Consider the following 20182-nt stretch of genomic DNA (forward strand, 5'->3'; position numbering starts at 1 on the left):
TATTCGGTCGCGGGGATTCATCTGCTGCCTCCCTTTACAGATCGACATTATACTCCTCTACCATTACCTCTGCTGATATATTTCAGTACTGGTTTGGCTGTCTGCTATATGTGGATGGGTGTCTTACACGGTAATTATATACTTTTATTATATAAGACACTCTCAGCTATGGATTGGGCACTTTTTAAATAAAGTTGTTATATGTTGTTTGCATACATGTCTTGAGTTTTTTTTTTTTTAACTGGTAATTTATTTATAAGTTAGGATGCTAAGTATTATGTTAGTCTCATGGAATGTTGATAATTGCATTTTATGCAGCTATAATATAAGTATCCATTAGGCTTTATTTTGGTACATTTTGTTTTTTTGTATATACAATCAAAATTCTTACCTGAGTAATAGGTGTATTAGAAATCCTCTTCAGCTTTGCATGTCACGCATGTGATTATGCTATTTATGTCATAGGGTGACGTGTCATCATTGTGTGCCATTTTTTTGGCGCCAAAAATTTACTGCAAATATTTTAATTTTCCCGCCAAAAATGTTCCCTTAAAATTGTCATTATAAGCTCATCATATATAGGAGCATGGATATAAATTGGCAGAATTAATGTATTTTTTTTTCTAATTTATTTTTTTTGCAATTATGTCTCAAACTGAACCTGCTTCTGATGTTACCATAGGATTTGAGCTGCCTAAACAGGTATTTAACAAAGCTAAGTATGCATGTTGTAATAAAGCGGATCTAACTTATTCAGCTCAATTATGTGGCTCTTGTTTTAACTAATTGTTAAATATATCTATGAGTACAAATACACACACTGTTATTTCATCTCAGTCTAAATGTACATAGCATTACTGCAGACATTTAAGATTTTATTGCTACAGCTATAAAGAAGGCAATGACTGCTATTTTTCCTTCAAATAAATGTAAAAGGTTTTTGCAACATTTTCCTAAACTTAGTGAATTAAGTTCTGACCTTCAGCATACGGACGTATCCTCTACTGATGGGGTCTCCTTAGATTCAGAGGATGCCATGTCAGAGACTGATATAGAAAAATCTTTTTTATTTGATAGAATATATTCGCTCTCTCTTAAAGGAAGTTTTGTTTACTTTGGGTATTGAGGAGTCTAAATCTCCTGATGATAAAGCTAGTAATTGTCTAAATTCTGTATTTAAGACTACTGTTATTACTCCTGAAGTATTTCCTATTCCTGAAGCTATCTCGAATGTGATTGCTAAATAATGGTCTAAGCCTGGTACCTCTTTTAAACCCTTCTTCTAGGTTTCAGAATTTGTATCATTTACCTGTAGCCAAAGATCCTTTAGAAAGGAAGCTTGAATCTTATCCAAGAACGGCATATTTACATTCTGGCTATATTCTTAGACATTTTATATATATGGTTGATGCTGCTGCTGCTTCTACTTTTTGGTTGGATAGTTTAGCACAGCAGTTGTCTTCAGATTCTGAATTATCTAACATTGTTTTACTTCAACATGCAAATTATTTTATTATTTATTTATTTGTGATGTTAGGAAGATCAATGTCAAATCAATGTCTTTAGCCATTCTAAGTAGAAGAGCTTTATGGCTTAAATTTCGGAATGCTGACATGGTGTATAAAACTAGATTATTATCTCTCTCTTAGCAAGGTAAAGATCTTTTTTGTTCACAATTTGATTCTATTATCTCCACTGTTACTGGGGTTAAGGGAGTTTTTCTGCCCCAAGTCAAGAAATCTAAGGGTAAATTTAAAGCTCCCAATAGTTTCCGTTTTCTTTCGTCAAAATAGAGAACAGAAAACCACTCCTGCCCCTAAGGCCTCTGGCTCTAGTTGGAGACCATATCCGAATTGGAATAAATCCAAGCCTTATAAGAAACCAAATCCTGCCCCTAAACCTACATGAAGGTGTGGCCCTCAAGCGAGTTCTTCTGGTAGGGGGCAGACTAAAGCTATTTCAAAGAGTTTGGGCAGACTCTGTCTAAAATCAGTGGATTCAGAATATAATTTCTTAGGGGTGTTGAATAGGCTTCAAAATAAGACTTCCTTTGGGAAGATTATTTCTTACCCATGTAACAAAAAACCCAGTAAAAGCTCAAGTCTTTCTGAAATGTGTTTCAGATCTAGAACTTTCAGGGGTCATTTTTCCCAGTTTTACAGCAGGAACAAGGATTGGGGTTTTTATTCAAATCTATTCATTGTACCTATGAAGGAAAATTCTTTTAGACCCATTTTGGATCTGAAAACTTTAAATGGTTTTGTAAGAGTCCCAACATTCAAGATGGTGACTATAAGGACTATTCTGCCTTTTGTTCAGCAAGGTCACTTCATGTCCACAATAGACTTAAAGGACGCTTACCTTCACAATCTGATTCATCCAGATCACTATCGTTTTCTGAGATTCTCTTTTCTAAACAAGCATTACCAATTTGTCGCTCTTCGGTTTGGCCTTGCAACAGCACCAAGAATATTCTTAATAGTTTTAGTTGCCCTTCTATATCAGAGAGCACGGTATTGCAGTGTTTCCTTATTTGGGCGATACCTTGGTCCTAGCTCAATAGATTTCCAGATAGATTCAGTGTCCAGGGGGCCTATTTAACAAAGGTCTGTTGGACCTGATCCGACAGTGCGGATCAGTTCCGACAGACCACGCTGAATGCGGAGAGCAATATGCTCTCCGTATTAAGCATTGCACCAGCAGCTCTTGTGAGCTGCTGGTGCAACGCCACCCCCTGCAGATTCGCAGCCAATTGGCCGCTACCAGGGGCGTGTCAATCAACCCGATCGTACTCGATCGGGTTGAATTGCGGCAATGTCTGTCCGCCTCCTCAGAGCAGGCAGACAGGTTATGGAGCAGCGGTCTTTAGACCGTTGCTTCATAACTGGTGTTTCTGGCGAGCCTGCAGGCTCGCCAGAAACACGGGCCCTCAAGCTCCATCCAGAGCTTGATAAATGGGCCCCCATGACTCTATCCCTAACAAAAAATAGATGTTTGAGATTGGTTTCAGCTTGTCTAAACCTTCAGTCTCTTATCATTCACTTCAGTGGCTATGTGCATACAATTTTTAGGTCTCATGATTGCAGCATCGGACGCAATTCTTTTTGCTTGTTTTCATATGAGATCTCTGCAGTTTTACATGTGGCACCAATGGTGCAGGTATTATACTCAGATATCACAACTGATATGCTTAAATCCCAACTCTCCACTATCTCTGACTTGTGGTTATACCATCACCTTATTGTTTAAGGGGCCTCCTTTGTTTGTCCTACCTGGACTGTGATCACAACAGATGCAAGTCTCTCAGGTTGGGGAGCAGTTTGGGGGTCTCTGACAGCACAAGGAGTTTGGAATCCTCGAGAGGCGAGGTTACCAATCGATATCTTAAAACTCTGTTCTATTTTCAGAGCTCTTCAGGCTTGGCCTCTATTAAAGTGAGAATTGTATATTCGGTTTTAAATAGACAATGTCACAACAGTGGCATATGTCAATCATCAAGGGGGGACTCGCAGTCCCCTGGTAATAAAAGAAGTATCTCTAATACTTTCTTGGGTGGAATTCAATTCTTGTCTAATCACTGCGATTCATATACCAGGTGTAGACAATTTGGAAGCGGATTATCTCAGCCGTCAGATTCTACATCCGGGGAGTAGTCTATCAGATTGTGCAGATGTTGGGTCCTCCAGACATAGATCTGATGGCCTCTCGTCTAAACAAGAAACTTCCCAGATACCTCTCCAGGTCCAGGGATCCTCAGGCGGAAATGATGAATGCTCTAGCACTTCCATGGTTTTACCAACCTGCTTACATTTTTTCACCTATGGAAGTGATCTCAAAGATCATAATGGAACAATCTTATGTGTTTCTGATAGCACCAGCATGGCCTCACAGGTTCTGGTATGCGGACCTTGTCCAAATGTCCAGTTACCAGCCTTGGTCCCTTCCTATAAGACCAGGCCTTCTGTCTCAAGGCATAGTTTTTCATCAGGATCTCAAGTCTCTAAATTTGAAGGCATGAAAATTGAACGCTTAGTTCTTAGTCATAGACTTTTCTCTGACTCAGTAATTCACTGTTTCTTTTACAAAGATATGACGAGTCCACGGATTTCATCCTTACTTGTGGGATATTAACCTCCTGCTAACAGGAAGTGGCAAAGAGCACCACAGCAGAGCTGTATATATAGCCCCTCCCCTTCCCATCCACCCTCAGTCATTCTCTTTGCCTGTGTTATACTATGAAGACATGGTAAAGTGAGGTGTTAGTTTTAGTTTCTTCAATCAAGAAGTTATTTATTTTAAATGGTACCGGTGCGTACTATTTTCCTCAGGGGGATATGGAAGAAGATTTCTGCCCTGAAGTTTGATGATCTTAGCATTTCTAACTAAGATCTACGCTGGTTCCCACAAGACTTCTGATGGTAACCATGAGACATCTTCAGTGTGGAGACCGGTTTCATGCTACAAGCAGCTTAGGTATGTGCAGCCTTTTTTTCTGAGGAGACTTGGTGTATCGGAACTGGCTGGCATTATTTCCCTGTATGGGAATAGGGTAAGCAGTAAAACCTATTTTAATAAGAGGGGTGTTACTGGAGTCCCTATATTATATTTATCATTAGTTGATATTTGGGCATTATATAACATGGGAGACAATATCAAAAACTGTGTTTTATGTTTTTTATTTTTGACACTTAAAACTTATTGGTTTTATGCTTGAGGGTTATTTTGTGTGTGTATTTTTACTTTAGTGCAAAACTGCATTTCCATGCAGTGTTGTTTGGGCCTACTCTGACTTTTGACCTTCAGGGGCGGAGCCTATTTTGGCACAATTTCTTCAGGCTTAGCAACAGCAAACAGTAACTCTGTGGCTCCTGGGCTGTGTAGCTGGTCTGAAGGGTTGGAAACTTGATTCGAGTACCCTGGGGGCAGGTAGGCACCACAGCAGAGCTTTGGCGAGGTGCAGAGTGTATTTTTATCTATCGTTTGACTACATGTTGATATAAGTACTTCTAAAGCCTTATTTCTGCCCTTGCTTCTGGGTGCAGTAATTTTTGGATGAACCAACGATATTAAGTTAAATTTGGGAATAATTTAACGTTTTTTTGTGCATTTTGGAAAAATTGTTCACTTTTTCTTTTCTTAAAGGCACAGTACACGTTTTTTCTAATGTTTATTTTATGCTATAAATTATTGTTTAAACGACTTTAGTGGTATTACTAGTCTGTTCAACATGTCTGACATTGAGGTTTCTCATTGTTCTATGTGTTTAGAAGCTATTGTGCAACCCCCTCTAACATTGTGTAACTTTTGTACTGAAAGGGCTTTACCATGTAAAAAGCATATTTTAAATAAAGTAAGTGTGCCTAGGGATGATTCTCAGTCTGAAGAGAATCCGGATATGCCATCCAATTCTCCCCAAGTGTCACAACCTTTTATGCCCACACAAGCGACGCCGAGTACCTCTAGTGCGTCTAATTCCTTTACTCTGCAGGAGATGGCTGCAGTTATGTCAACTACCCTTACAGAGGTATTGTCTAAAGTACCAGTGTTGCAGGGTAAACGCAGTAGGTCAAGTATTAATGTAAATACTGAATCCTCTGATGCTTTATTAGCTATTTCCGATGTTCCCTCACAGTGCTCTGAGTTGGGGATTAGGGAATTACTGTCTAAGGGTGAAATTTCTGATTCAGGAAATGTTTTGCCTCAGACAGATTCGGATGCTATGTCATTTAAATTTAAGCTTGAACACCTCCGCCTGTTGCTTAGGGAGGTTTTAGCGACTCTGGATGATTGTGATCCTATTGTGATTCCTCCAGAGAAATTGTGTAAAATGGATAAATATTTGGAAGTTCCTACTTACACTGATGTTTTTCCAGTTCCTAAGAGAATTTTGGAAATTATTAGTAAGGAATGGGATAGACCAGGTTACCGTTTTCTCCCTCTCCTAATTTTAAGAAAATGTTTCCTATATCAGATACCATTCATGGCAAATGGTCCCTAAGGTAGAGGGAGCTATATCTTCCCTAGCTAAGCGTACTACTATACCCATTGAGGATAGTTGTGCTTTCAAGGACTATATGGATAAGAAATTGGAGGGTCTACTAAAGAAATTATTTGTTAATCAGGGATTTCTTTTACAACCTACGGCTTGCATTGTTCCAGTAACTACTACAGCAGCTTTTTGGTTTGAGGCTCTAGAAGAGTCTCTTAAGGTTGAGACTCCATTAGATGACATTCTAGATAGAATTAAGGCTCTTAAGCTAGCTAATTATTTTATTACTGATGCCGCTTTTCAAATTGCTAAATTAGTGGCAAAAAATGCAGGATTTGCTATTTTAGCACGTAGAGCATTGTGGCTCAAATCTTGGTCTGCTGATGTGTCATCAAAACATAAGCTTTTAGCTATTCCCTTTAAAGGTAAGACCCTTTTTGGGCCAGAATTGAAGGTGATCATTTCTGATATTACAGGAGGTAAGGGCCATGCCCTACCTCAGGATAGGTCGGTTACAATGAGGGGTAAACAGAATAATTTTTGTTCCTTTCGGAACTTTAAAGGAGGACCCCCCGCTTCTTCTTCTTCCACTAACCCACTGCTGGTCCTAAGACAGCATGAAGGTGTGGCCCCTGATCCGGGACCAGATCTAGTAGGGGGCAGACTTTCTTTCTTTGCTCAGGCTTGAGCAAGAGAGGTTCAGGATTCCTGGGCACTAGAAATAGTGACCCACGGTTATCAATTGGAATTCAAGGATTTTCTCCCAAGAGGGAGATTTTATCTTTCAAAATTATCTGCAAACCAGATAAAGAGAGAGGCATTCTTACGCTGTGTTAAAGACCTTTTTACTATGGGAGTAATCTGTCCTGTTCCAAAATTGGAACAGGGACAGGGGTTTTACTCAAACCTATTTGTGGTCCCCAAAAAAGAGGGAACATTCAGACCCATTTTGGACCTCAAGTGTCTAAACAAATTTCTAAGATTTCCATCATTCAAGATGGAGACAATTCCCACGATTTTGCCAATGATCCAGGAGGGTCAATATATGACTACCGTGGATTTGAAGGATGCTTACCTTCATATTCCAATCCACAAAGATCATCATTGGTTTCTAAGGTTTGCCTTCTTGGACAAACATTATCAGTTCGTGGCTCTTCCTTTCGGGTTGGCCACAGCACCCAGAATCTTCACAAAGGTTCTAGGGTCTCTTTTGGCGGTTCTCAGACCGCAAGGGATAGCGATGGCGCCTTATCTGGATGATATTCTGATTCAGGCGTCAACATATCATCTGACAAAATCTCACACGGACACAGTGTTGTCTTTTGAGAACTCACAGCTGGAAGGTGAACATAGAGAATAGTTCACTTGTTCCACAGACAAGGGTTCCTTTCTTGGGAACTCTGATAGACTCGGTAGCCATGAAAGTATTTCTGATGGAGGTCAGAAAATCAAAGATTTTGAATACTTGCCGAGCACTTCTGTCCATTCCTCGGCCATCAGTAGCTCAGTGTATGGAGGTAATCGGATTAATGGTAGCGGCAATGGACATCGTTCCGCTTGCTCGCTTTCATCTCAGACCACTGCAACTATGCATGCTCGGTCAGTGGAATGGGGATTATGCAGATTTATTTCCAAAGATAATTCTGGATCAAAAGACCAGAAACTCTCTTCTTTGGTGGTTGTCGTTGGATCATCTGTCCCAGGGGACTTGTTTCCGCAGACCCTCGTGGATGATAGTGACAACAGATGCCAGCCTTCTGGGCTGGGGTGCAGTTTGGAATTCCCTGAAGGCTCAGGGTGTTTGGGCTAAAGTGGAGTCTCTACTTCCAATCAATATTTTGGAACTGAGGGCAATGTTCAATGCACTTCAGGCGTGGCCTCAGTTGGCTTCGGCCAAATTAATCAGATTCCAGTCGGACAACATAACGACTGTGGCATATGTCAATCATTAGGGGGGAACAAGGAGTTCCTTAGCGATGATAGAAGTATCCAAGATAATCAGTTGGGCAGAGACCCACTCTTGTCATCTGTCATCAATCTACATCCCAGGAGTAGAGAACTGGGAAGCAGATTTTCTAAGTCGACAGACTTTTCATGTGGGGGAGTGGGTACTTCACCCAGAGGTATTTGCCTCATTGATTCTCAGATGGGGCAGACCGGAATTGGATTTGATGGCACCTCATCAGAATGCCAAGCTTCCAAGATACGGATCCTGGTCAAGGGATCCTCAGGCCAAACTGATAGATGCCTTGGCAGTACCTTGGTTGTTCAGCCTAGCTTATATGTTTCCGCCGTTTCCTCTCCTCCCACACGTGATTGCTCGAATCAAACAGGAGAGAGCTTCAGTGATCCTGATAGCACCTGCGTGGCCACACAGGACTTGGTAAGTGGATCTAGAGGACATGTCCTCTCTGCCACCGTGGAAACTTACGTTGAAACAGGACTCTCATTCAAGGTCCTTTCCAACATCCAAATCTAATTTCTCTGCAACTGACTGCGTGGAGATGGAACGCTTGATTTTATCGAAGCGAGGATTCTCTGATTCAGTTATCATTACTTTGATAGAGGCTAGAAAGCCTGTCACTAGAAAAATCTATCATAAGATATGGCATAAATATCTTTATTGGTGTGAATCCAAGGGTTACTCATGGAGTAAAGTTAGGATTCCTAGGATTTTGTCTTTTCTCCAAGAAGGATTGGAGAAAGGGTTATCAGCAAGTTCCTTAAAGGGACAAATTTCAGCTTTGTCAATTCTGTTTTACAAACGTTTGGCAAATGTATCAGATGTTCAGTCTTTTTGTCAGGCTCTATCTAGAATTAAGCCTGTATTTAGACCTATTACTCCTCCCTGGAGTTTGAATTTAGTTATTCGAGTTCTGCAAGGGGTTCCGTTTGAACCTATGCATTCCATAGATATTAAACTATTATCTTGGAAAGTTCTGTTTTTGGTTGTTATTTCTTCTGCTCAAAGAGTTTCTGAGCTTTCAGCATTACAGTGTGATTCACCTCATCTCATATTTCATTCTGATAAGGTGGTTTTTACGTACCAAACCTGGGTTTCTTCCTAAGGTTGTTTCGAATAAGAAAATTAATCAGGAAATTGTTGTTCCTTCCTTGTGTCCTAATCCTTCTTCTAAGAAGGAGCGTCTGTTACATAACTTGGACGTGGTCTTTGCCTTGAAGTTTTACTTACAGGCAACTAAGGATTTCCGTCAATCATCTTCATTATTCATTGTTTATTCTGGAAAGCGTAGGGGCCAGAAAGCTACGGCTTCCTCTCTTTCTTTTTGGCTGAGAAGTATCATCTGCCTGGCATATGAGACTGCTGGACAGCCGCCTCCTGAAAGAATTACGGTTCATTCTACTAGGGCTGTGGCTTCCACATGGGTTTTTAAAAACAATGCGTCTGTTGAACAGATTTGTAAGGCTGCGACTTGGTCGTCCCTTCACACTTTTTCCAAATTTTACAAATTTGATACTTTGGCTTCTTCTGAGGCTATCTTTGGGAGAAAGGTTCTTCAAGCAGTGGTGCCTTCCATTTAGGTTCCTGTCTTGTCCCTCCCTTTCATCCGTGTCCTATTGCTTTGGTATTGGTTTCCCACAAGTAAGGATGAAATCCATGGACTCGCCATATATTTGTAAAAGAAAACTAAATTTATGCTTACCTGATAAATTACTTTCTCTAACGGTATGACGAGTTCACGGCCCACCCTGTTCTTTTTAAGACAGTTTTTCTTTATATTTTTTGTAAACTTCAGTCACCTCTGCACCTTTTAGCCTTTCCTTTTTCTCTTCCTATACCTTCGGCCGAATGACTGAGGGTGGAGGGGGAGGGGCTATATATACATCTCTGCTGTGGTGCTCTTTGCCACTTCCTGTTAGCAGGAGGTTAATATCCCACAAGTAAGGATGAAATCCGTGGACTCGTCATATTGTAAAAGAAAGTAATTTACAGGTAAGCATAAATTTAGTTTTTGTTCAGGCTTTGATTCATATCATGCCTGTTATTTAATCAATTTCTCCTCCTTGGAGTCTCAATTTGGTTTTAAAGATTATGCAGGCTCCTCCTTTTGAACCTGTGCATTCTTTGGATATTAAACTACTTTCTTTTAAAGTTTTATTTCTTTTGGTTGTCCCTTCTGCTAGAAGAGTTTCTGAATTGTCTGCTCTCTCTTGCGAGTCTCCTTATCTAATTTTCTATCAAGATAAAGCTGTTTTGCAGCCTTCATTTAAATTTTTGCCCAAGGTTGTGAATTCTAACAACATCAATAGGGAAATTATTGTTACTTCCTTGTGTCCTAAAAAGGTCTTTAAATTCTTTGGATGTGGTAATAGCGTTGAAATATTATGTTGAGGCTACTAAAGATTTCAGAAAGACTTCTAGTCTATTTGTTATTTTTTCTGGTTCCAGAAAATGTCAGAAAGTCTCTGCTATTTACTTGGCATCTTGGTTGAAGCTTTTGATTCACAAAGCTTATTTGGAGGCGGGGCTGTCTCCGCCTCAGGGTTTTACAGCTCATTCTACTAGATTAGTTGCCACATATTGGGCTTTCAAGAATGAAGCTTCAGTTGATCACATTTGCAAAGCAGCAACTTGGTCTTCTTTGCATACATTTTCTAAATTTTACCATTTTGATGTGTTTGCTTCTTCTGAAGCAGCCTCTGGTAGAAAAGTTCTTTAGGCAGCTGTCTCAGTTTGATTCTAGTGCCTATGATTTGAGTTTTATTGAAATTTTTAAGAAAACAATTATTTTTTGGATTTAATTTCTCTGCGAAAATAGCTGTTTTTATTTTATCCCTCCCTCTCTAGTGACTCGTGGACTTCCACATCTTGGGTATTATATCCCATATGTCACTAGCTCAAAGACTATTGCCACTTAGATGAAAGAAAACATAATTTATGTAATAACTTACCTGATAAATTCATTTCTTTCATAGGGGCCTAGTTATCAACGTGTCTACTTTACCTGCCTTCACCGGCCCAATACGCCCGCCTAAGCTTGCCTACCATTGCCGCCGCGGACCTGCAAAATTTCGCCTAAGTTATCAAAAAAGCTGTCAAAAAGGCGCGCACCAAGAACGGGGCGATGAGCAGCGGACTGTGATAGTTATCACTCATCCGATCTCGCTGCTCTTTGGCTTTTTGACAGCTTTATTGCTAGCCTGTCACTAAGCACCCACAATAACTACACTGTTCTACCCCCTATACCAGCACCCCCGGAGCCCCCCGCAACTCAATAAAGTTATTAACCCCTAAACCGCCGCTCCTAGACCCTGCCGCAACTCTTATAAATGTATTAACCCCTAAACCGCCGCTCCCGGACACCGCCGCCACCTACATTATACCTAGTAACCCCTATCCTGCCCCCCCCACACCGTCGCCACCTATAATAAATTTATTAACCCCTATCCTGCCTCCCCTACACCGCCGCCACTGTAATAAAATTATTAACCCCTAAACCTAAGTCTAACACTAACCCTAACACCCCCGTAACTTAAATATTAATTAAATAAATCTAAATAATATTTCTATTATTAACTAAATTAATCCTATTTAAAACTAAATACTTACCTATAAAATAAACCCTAAGATAGCTACAATATAAATAATAATTATATTGTAGCTATCTTAGGATTTATTTTATTTTACAGGCATCTTTCAATTTATTTTAACTAGGTACAATAGCTATTAAATAGTTATTAACTATTTAATAGCTACCTAGCTAAAATAAAGAGAAATTTACCTGTAAAATAAAAACTAACCTAAGTTACAATTACACCTAACACTACACTTTAATAAATTAATCCTATTTAAAACTAAATACTTACCTGTAAAATAAACCCTAAGATAGCTACAATATAATTAATAATTACATTGTAGCTATTTTAGGATTTATATTTATGTTACAGGTAACTTGGTATTTATTTCAGCTAGTTAGAATAGTTATTAAATAGTTATTAACTATTTAATAACTACCTAGCTAAAAGAAATACAAAATGACCTGTAAAATAAATCCTAACCTAAGCTACAATTAAACCTAACACTACACTATCATTAAATTAATTAAATAAATTACCTACAAATAACTACAATTAAATACAATTAAATAAACTAACTAAATTACAAAAAATAAAAAAAGCTAAGTTACAAAAAATAAAAAAAATAAGTTACAAACATTTAAAAAATATTACAACAATTTTAAGCTACTTGCACCTAATCTAAGCCCCCTAATAAAATAACAAACCCCCCCAAAATAAAAAAAATCTACCTTCCCTATTCTAAATTAAAAAGTTCAAAGCTCTTTTACCTTACCAGCCCTTAAAAGGGCCTTTTGCGGGGCATGCCCCAAATAATTCAGCTCTTTTGCCTGTAAAAGAAAAATACAACCCCCCCAACATTAAAACCCACCACCCACATACCCCTAATCTAACCCAAACCCCCCTTAAAAAAACCTAACACTACCCCCCTGAAGATCATCCTACCTTGAGTCGTCTTCACTCAGCCGAGCCACCGGTGGAACCGAAGAGGAGATCCGGAGCGGAAGAAGTCATCATCCAAGGGGCGCTGAAGAAATCTTCCATCTGATGAAGTCATCATCCAAGCGGCGCTGAAGAAATCTTCCATCCGATAAAGTCATCTTCCAAGTGGCGTCTTCAATCTTCATCCATCCGGAGCGGAGCCATCTTCAGACGATCAGCCAATAGAATGCAAGCTCAATCTGATTGGCTGATTGGATCAGCCAATCGGATTGAACTTCAATCTGATTGGCTGATTCAATCAGCCAATCAGATTTTTCCTACCTTAATTCCGATTGGCTGATAGAATCCTATCAGCCAATCGGAATTGAAGGGACGCCATCTTGGATGACGTCCCTTAAAGGAATATCCATTTGTCGGTAGTCGTCGGGAAGAAGAGGATGGCTCCGCGTCGGCTCGTCTGAAGATGGCTCCGCTCCGGATGGATGAAGATTGAAGACGCCGCTTGGAAGATGACATCGCCCGGATGGAAGACTTCTTCAGCGCCGCCTGGATGATGACTTCATCGGATGGAAGATTTCTTCAGCGCCCCTTGGATGATGACTTCTGCCGCTCCGGATCTCCTCTTCGGTTCCATCGGTGGCTCGGCTGAGTGAAGACGACTCAAGGTAGGATGATCTTCAGGGGTGTAGTGTTAGGTTTTTTTAAGGGGTGTTTGGGTTAGATTAGGGGTATGTGGGTGGTGGGTTTTAATGTTGGGGGGGTTGTATTTTTCTTTTACAGGCAAAAGAGCTGTTTTCTTTGGGGCATGCCCCGCAAAATGCCCTTTTAAGGGCTGGTAAGGTAAAAGAGCTTTGAACTTTTTAATTTAGAATAGGGTAGGGATTTTTTTTATTTTGGGGGGGTTTGTTATTTTATTAGGGTGCTTAGATTAGATGTAAGTAGCTTAAAATTGTTGTAATATTTTTTAAATGTTTGTAACTTTTTTTTTTTTTTTTTTTGTAATTTAGTTAGTTTATTTAATTGTATTTAATTGTAGTTATTTGTAGGTAATTTATTTAATTAATTTAATGATAGTGTAGTGTTAGGTTTAATTGTAACTTAGGTTAGGATTTATTTTACAGGTCATTTTGTATTTCTTTTAGCTAGGTAGTTATTAAATAGTTAATAACTATTTAATAACTATTCTAGCTAGCTAAAATAAATACCAAGTTACCTGTAAAATAAATATAAATCCTAAAATAGCTACAATGTAATTATTAGTTATATTGTAGCTATCTTAGGGTTTATTTTACAGGTAAGTATTTAGTTTTAAATAGGAATAATTTATTAAAGTGTAGTGTTAGGTGTAATTGTAACTTAGGTTAGTTTTTATTTTACAGGTAAATTTCTCTTTATTTTAGCTAGGTAGCTATTATATAGTTAATAACTATTTAATAGCTATTGTACCTAGTTAAAATAAATTGAAAGATGCCTGTAAAATAAAAATAAACCCTAAGATAGCTACAATATAATTATTATTTATATTGTAGCTATATTAGGGTTTATTTTAAAGGTAAGTATTTAGTTTTAAATAGGATTAATTTATTTAATAAGAGTTATAATATTTAGATTTATTTAATTAATATTTAAGTTAGGGGGTGTTAGGGTTAGGGTTAGACTTAGGTTTAGGGGTTAATAATTTTATTACAGTGGTGGCGGTGTAGTGGGGGGCAGGATAGGGGTTAATACATTTATTATAGGTGGCGACGGTATAGGGGGGCAGGATAGGGGTTAATATGTATCATGTAGGTGGCGGCGGGTCTGGGAGCGGCGGTTTAGGGGTTAATACATATATTATAGTTGCAGCGGGGACCGGGAGCAGCGGTTTAGGGGTTAACATATTTATTATAGCTTGCGGTGGGCTCCGGGAGCGGTGGTTTAGGGGTTAATCAGTTTATTATAGCTTGCGGTGGGCTTCCGGGAGCGGCGGTTTAGGGGTAATAACTTTATTTAGTTGCGGCGGTGTAGGGGGGGCAGATTAGGGGTGTTTAGACTCGGGGTACATGTTAGGGTGTTAGGTGCAGACAGCTCCCATAGGAATCAATGGGATGTCGGGCAGCAGCGAACATGAACTTTCGCTATGGTCAGACTCCCATTGATTCCTATGGGATCCGCCGCCTCCAGGGCGGCGGATTGAAAACCAGGTATGCTGGACCGGAAAAGTGCTGAGCGTACCTGCTAATTTTTTGATAACTAGCAAAAGTAGTCAAATTGTGCCGCACTTGTGTGCGGAACATCTGTAGTGACGTAAGAATCGATCTGTGTCGGACTTTGCCCTGCGGATCGAAGCTTACGTCACTAAATTCTACTTTTGTGGGTATCTAGGGCTTGATAACTTAGGCGAATCAGCCTCGCCACAAATACGCTGCGGAATTCCAGCGTATTTGAGGTTGACGGCTTGATAACTAGGCCCCATAGTGTCAAGAGTCCATGAGGCCTACCCAATATTTTGTTGGGGTTATGTTTTTTATAAAATACAACAAATAGGAGCGCCCTGTATTACAATAAAAAAGTGCCACTTAAATTAGGTTAAACAGTATAACTCAATAAAAAAGGATATGTATTCCTTTATGTGACTTGAGAATTTTCAAGAAACAGCGATATGGGGTTGCTGCCGCTTCACCACTCACAGCACTGGGGGCTGGATACAGCTAAATGAGAAAAACACAGAAAAAGAGAGGTGCAAACCCCTCTAAGTGTAGTATTTGATAAACAACAATATTTATTAAAACACAGATACACACTCACACTAAAAAAACAAAAAACATATGAGGTATGTTAAAGCACATAGATGGAAATCAATCAGAAGTAGTCTCAGTTCAAATAGAAAATAACTTTCAAACTTGAGCTCTTTTGATCCCAAACAAATGTCCCATGAGACTGATGTTACTGAAGTCACTGTTATCCTTCTCAGTCTATAGCGACATAGTCACAAATATGGTCAATTGAAAAACACAATAAGCATAAAAAATGCTAACATATACTGCACCAGCTAATTGATAAATTGCCGGCTCCAATACAGCTTAATGAGTAAGGTGGGAGGTGTATTTATAGGCATTTGAGGTTTGGGAAACTTTGCCCCCTTCTGCTAGGAATGTATATCCCATATGTCACTAGCTCATGGACTCTTGCCACTATGAAAGAAATTAATTTATCAGGCAAGTTCTTACATAAATTAGGTTTTTCCTGATATCCTCTATACATAACCCAGTTAATGGTATGGGCTGGCATGTTCTAGTTTGTTCCAAAGTATTGTCCATTGGTTCCTCTCTTGTGTATACTAAAGAAAAGAACTGGTTTAGTACCTCAGCCTTCTCCCTGTCACTGTCAATCCTGCTACCCTCCATGCATTGTAATGTACCTGTATTGTCCTCCTTAGATTTTTTGCTATTTATGTACTTAAAGAAACTTTTTGGGTTAGACTTAGAATCCTTTTGCAATTCATTTTTCATTTTGGCTAATTTGATTGCGTTTTTGCATGCTTTGTTACAGTGCCATCACTAGGGGGTGCGGGTCGCACCCGGGTGACACCACCAGCCAGATTTTTATTAGAGGGGCCAACAGTTGTGAACATTAGTGGGACTGGGGAAGTTGTAGACACATTTAATTTTTTTGCCCCTAGTTTTCCCAGCTGCTTTTGCTTGTTTGTACTTTGCTCCTCCCCTGCCCAATTTCACTATGAATGTTGTGGGCGTGCCGTGGGGCTTTGTGAAGTTGTGCTGCTAGCCTAAACCTGCCTGCCTATCTGTTCTCACTGTTATGACACCATAATTTACTGCACCGGGTGACACCAACCCTAGTGACGCCACTGCTTTGTTACATTCATTATAAATATGGAATGTTGAGTCTGTAGTATTTTCTCTTAATAATGTAAATGCCCTACGTTTTTTCCTAATTTCTCTTAACACATTTTTATTTAGCCAGATTGGCTTTGATTTTTTTATTTTGATTTTTATAACCATATGGTATTTGTTGATATGTATATTTATTTAACAAAGTTTTAAATGTTATCCATTTATCCTCTGTATTGTTATTAGAGAATACTTTGTCCCATATTATGTAATTTAATGATTTCCTTAGATCGTTGAATTTTGCTTTCTTAAAATTAAAAGTCTTAGTTAAACCTTTAAGACACTGGATATGAAAAGAGTTTTCAAATGTGACCATGTTATGATCACTGTTATCCAAATGTTCTTTAACTTCTATGTTTGATATTATATCTGTATTGTTTGATAGCACTAAATCCAATATAGCTTTACTCCTAGTTGGCTCCTCTATTAATTGTGACAAGAAGTTATCCCTGAGAACATTTATAAATCTATCCCCCTTAGCTGAATTACTAGTTTCATTGCCCCGGTTTATATCGAGGTAGTTAAAATCTCCCATAATTACAGCACTGTTATTAGCAGCCTTACCTATTTGCATTAGTAGATGAGTTTCCTCCAGGTCACTAATGTTGGGAGGCTTGTAGCATGTTCCTAGTAATATTTTTTTCGGATTTTTCCCCCCACTCTTTATTTTAACCCACAGGGTCTCTACATTGTCACCTGTATCATAAATATCTTCCCTTATTGTAGGTTTAAGGTCAGGTTTAATATACATGCAGATTCCTCCACCCCTTTTATTATTCCTGTCCCTCCTAAATAAATTATACCCCTCTAAGTTAACTGCCCAGTCATACGAATCATCCCACCAAGTTTCAGTTATACTGATAACATCATAGTCCTCTTCTGCAACTAAGAGCGTCCGCTCATCCATTTTACCTGTCATGCTTCTTGCATTTGTTGTCATACATTTCATTTTCACGTGCTTACTGCTGATACTTGGTGTGCTTTCCTCTATACTTTCTAATGTGACATTTCTTAAGTCATCCCTTGAGATATTATAGAAGTGACAAATGCACAGGCTGATCTCTCTGTTGTTTTGTGTTCTAACTGACCCCCTCCCCCCTTTGCCTAGATTCTCTAAATGTGCTACCATCCTTTTCCCCAACTCACCTGCACCCATGTCATTCAGGTGCAATCCATCCTTACTGTACAAATTGTACCCTAGTGACAAGTCAGCCCAGAGCTCTAAAAAGTCAAACCCCAATTAACAAACCTTAGCTCCTTCAGCATTCCTGAGTTAACACACGGCACTGGTAATATCTCAGAAAATATTACTTTGGAGGTCCTTGCTTTAAGCTTGCTACTTAACTCCCTGAAGTAATTTTTTAGGACTCTCCATCTCCCGCTGATTCCTTCATTAGTACCAATATGCACCATGACTGCAGGATCAGACCCACATCCCTCTAACAATCAATCAATATGCTCCACAATATGCCTAACATGAGCCCCTGGAAGACAGCAAACTGTTCTATTTAAAGGGTCTAGATGACAAATTACCCTATCAACCTTCCTAATAATAGTCTCCTACCACCAACATCTGTCTCAGGCCCTGACTTGTATGCCCCCCTTCCATGACTGAAGGACTGCCCACCATAGTATGCTGTTCTTCCACAACTAAAGGACTGTTCACTATACTAGGCAACACAGCCCTCTCTGACACTGCCACCCCTGAACTGATATCGACAACATCTTCACTTAATCTGGCAAATCTATTGGGGTGTACCAGCTCAGAACTGGCCTGTCTCTTCCGCTTAACTTTACTTCGCCCTCTGACTGTGACCCAGCTACATCCTGGAGTCTCCTCATCTGAATCCTCCCCATTCCCACTGCTGGAACCATTAACAACCAGCTCAGTCCTATCCATTTCCCTTTCAAGTGTCTGAGTTTCATGTAGTGTTGCAATTCGTTCCTCTATGGAAAATAGACAAAGCACTAGTGGCAACACCTGTGGCTCTCCTCAAACGGTCTCCTAGTAGAGTGTAGACCAAGTATGGCAACAAATGAAAAAGAAGGAAGAGAGTGCCTATAAAAGGCTAAGGGGATTTAAAATGTAAACAGTATTAACAGTATTTTAATTGGATAATATTATATCCGACATACATAAAAACAGATTTGGTATAGCTACATAAGATAAAATCATGGCTCCACGAAAAATATAAGACATTCAGAATACAATGACAATAAGGAATATCCCTTCGTGGTCTCAGATTAACAAGACCAGTGTGTAACTCAAATGTGTACCATACCATGGTATTAGTATATTGTAAAATTGTCTTGTGTTTTTCTTGTTTTTTAATTAATCATGGAACCATCATTTTATCTGTTTTTATGTATGTCGGATATAATATTATACAATTAAAATACTGTTAATACTGTTTACATTTAAATTCCCTTAGCCTTTTTAGGCCCTCTTTTCCTTCTTTTTCATTTGTTGCAATTCGTTCCTCCAGATCTCCAATACGAGTTACTAAAGAGACAATATGCTCACAATAAGACAGAGCAGGCTCACAGAGTTACTGTGCTAGGTTTTTTTTTTTTGTTTTTTTAGTCCACCCCTTGCACAGCAAACAATGTTAAAGATTAACCTGCTTAGCTAACTGCTTACTTAAACAATCTGACTTTAACAAATAATCAAGGCAGCAGACCCTCTCAGTAAGTGCCCCTCATCCCTCTCTCCTCTCATACAGTAAGTGCCCTCATCCCTCTCTACTCTCATACAGTAAGTGCCCTCATCCCTCTCTCCTCTCATACAGTAAGTGCCCTCATCCCTCTCTCCTCTCATACAGTAAGTGCTCCTCATCCCTCTCTACTCTCATACAGTAAGTGCCCCTCATCCCTCTCTCCCCTCATACAGTAAGTGCCCTCATCCCCCTCTCCTCTCATACAGTAAGTGCCCCTCATCCCTCTCTCCTCTCATACAGTAAGTGCCCCTCATCCCTCTCTCCCCTCATACAGTAAGTGCCCCTCATCCCTCTCTCCTCTCATACAGTAAGTGCCCTCATCCCTCTCTCCTCTCATACAGTAAGTGCCCTTCATCCCTCTCTCCTCTCATACAGTAAGTGCCCCTCATCCCTCTCTCCTCTCATACAGTAAGTGCTCCTCATCCCTCTCTCCTCTCATACAGTAAGTGCTCCTCATCCCTCTCTCCTCTCATACAGTAAGTGCCCCTCATCCCTCTCTCCACTCATACAGTAAGTGCCCCTCATCCCTCTCTCCTCTAATACAGTAAGTGCTCCTCATCCCTCTCTCCTCTCATACAGTAAGTGCCCCTCATCCCTCTCTCCCCTCATACAGTAAGTGCCCCTCATCCCTCTCTCCACTCATACAGTAAGTGCCCCTCATCCCTCTCTCCTCTCATACAGTAAGTGCTCCTCATCCCTCTCTCCTCTCATACAGTAAGTGCCCTCATCCCTCTCTCCTCTCATACAGTAAGTGCCCCTCACCCCTCTCTCCTCTCATACAGTAAGTGTCCCCATCCCTCTCTCCTCTCATACAGTAAGTGTCCCTCATCCCTCTCTCCTCTCATACAGTAAGTGCCCCCATCCCTCTCTCCTCTCATACAGTAAGTGCCCCCATCCCTCTCTCCTCTCATACAGTAAGTGCCCCTCATCCCTCTCTCCTCTCATACAGTAAGTGCCCTCATCCCTCTCTCCTCTCATACAGTAAGTGCCCTTCATCCCTCTCTCCTCTCATACAGTAAGTGCCCCTCATCCCTCTCTCCTCTCATACAGTAAGTGCTCCTCATCCCTCTCTCCTCTCATACAGTAAGTGCTCCTCATCCCTCTCT

Source organism: Bombina bombina, chromosome 5, assembly GCF_027579735.1.
Source record: "Bombina bombina isolate aBomBom1 chromosome 5, aBomBom1.pri, whole genome shotgun sequence".
Lineage (NCBI taxonomy): Eukaryota > Metazoa > Chordata > Amphibia > Anura > Bombinatoridae > Bombina > Bombina bombina.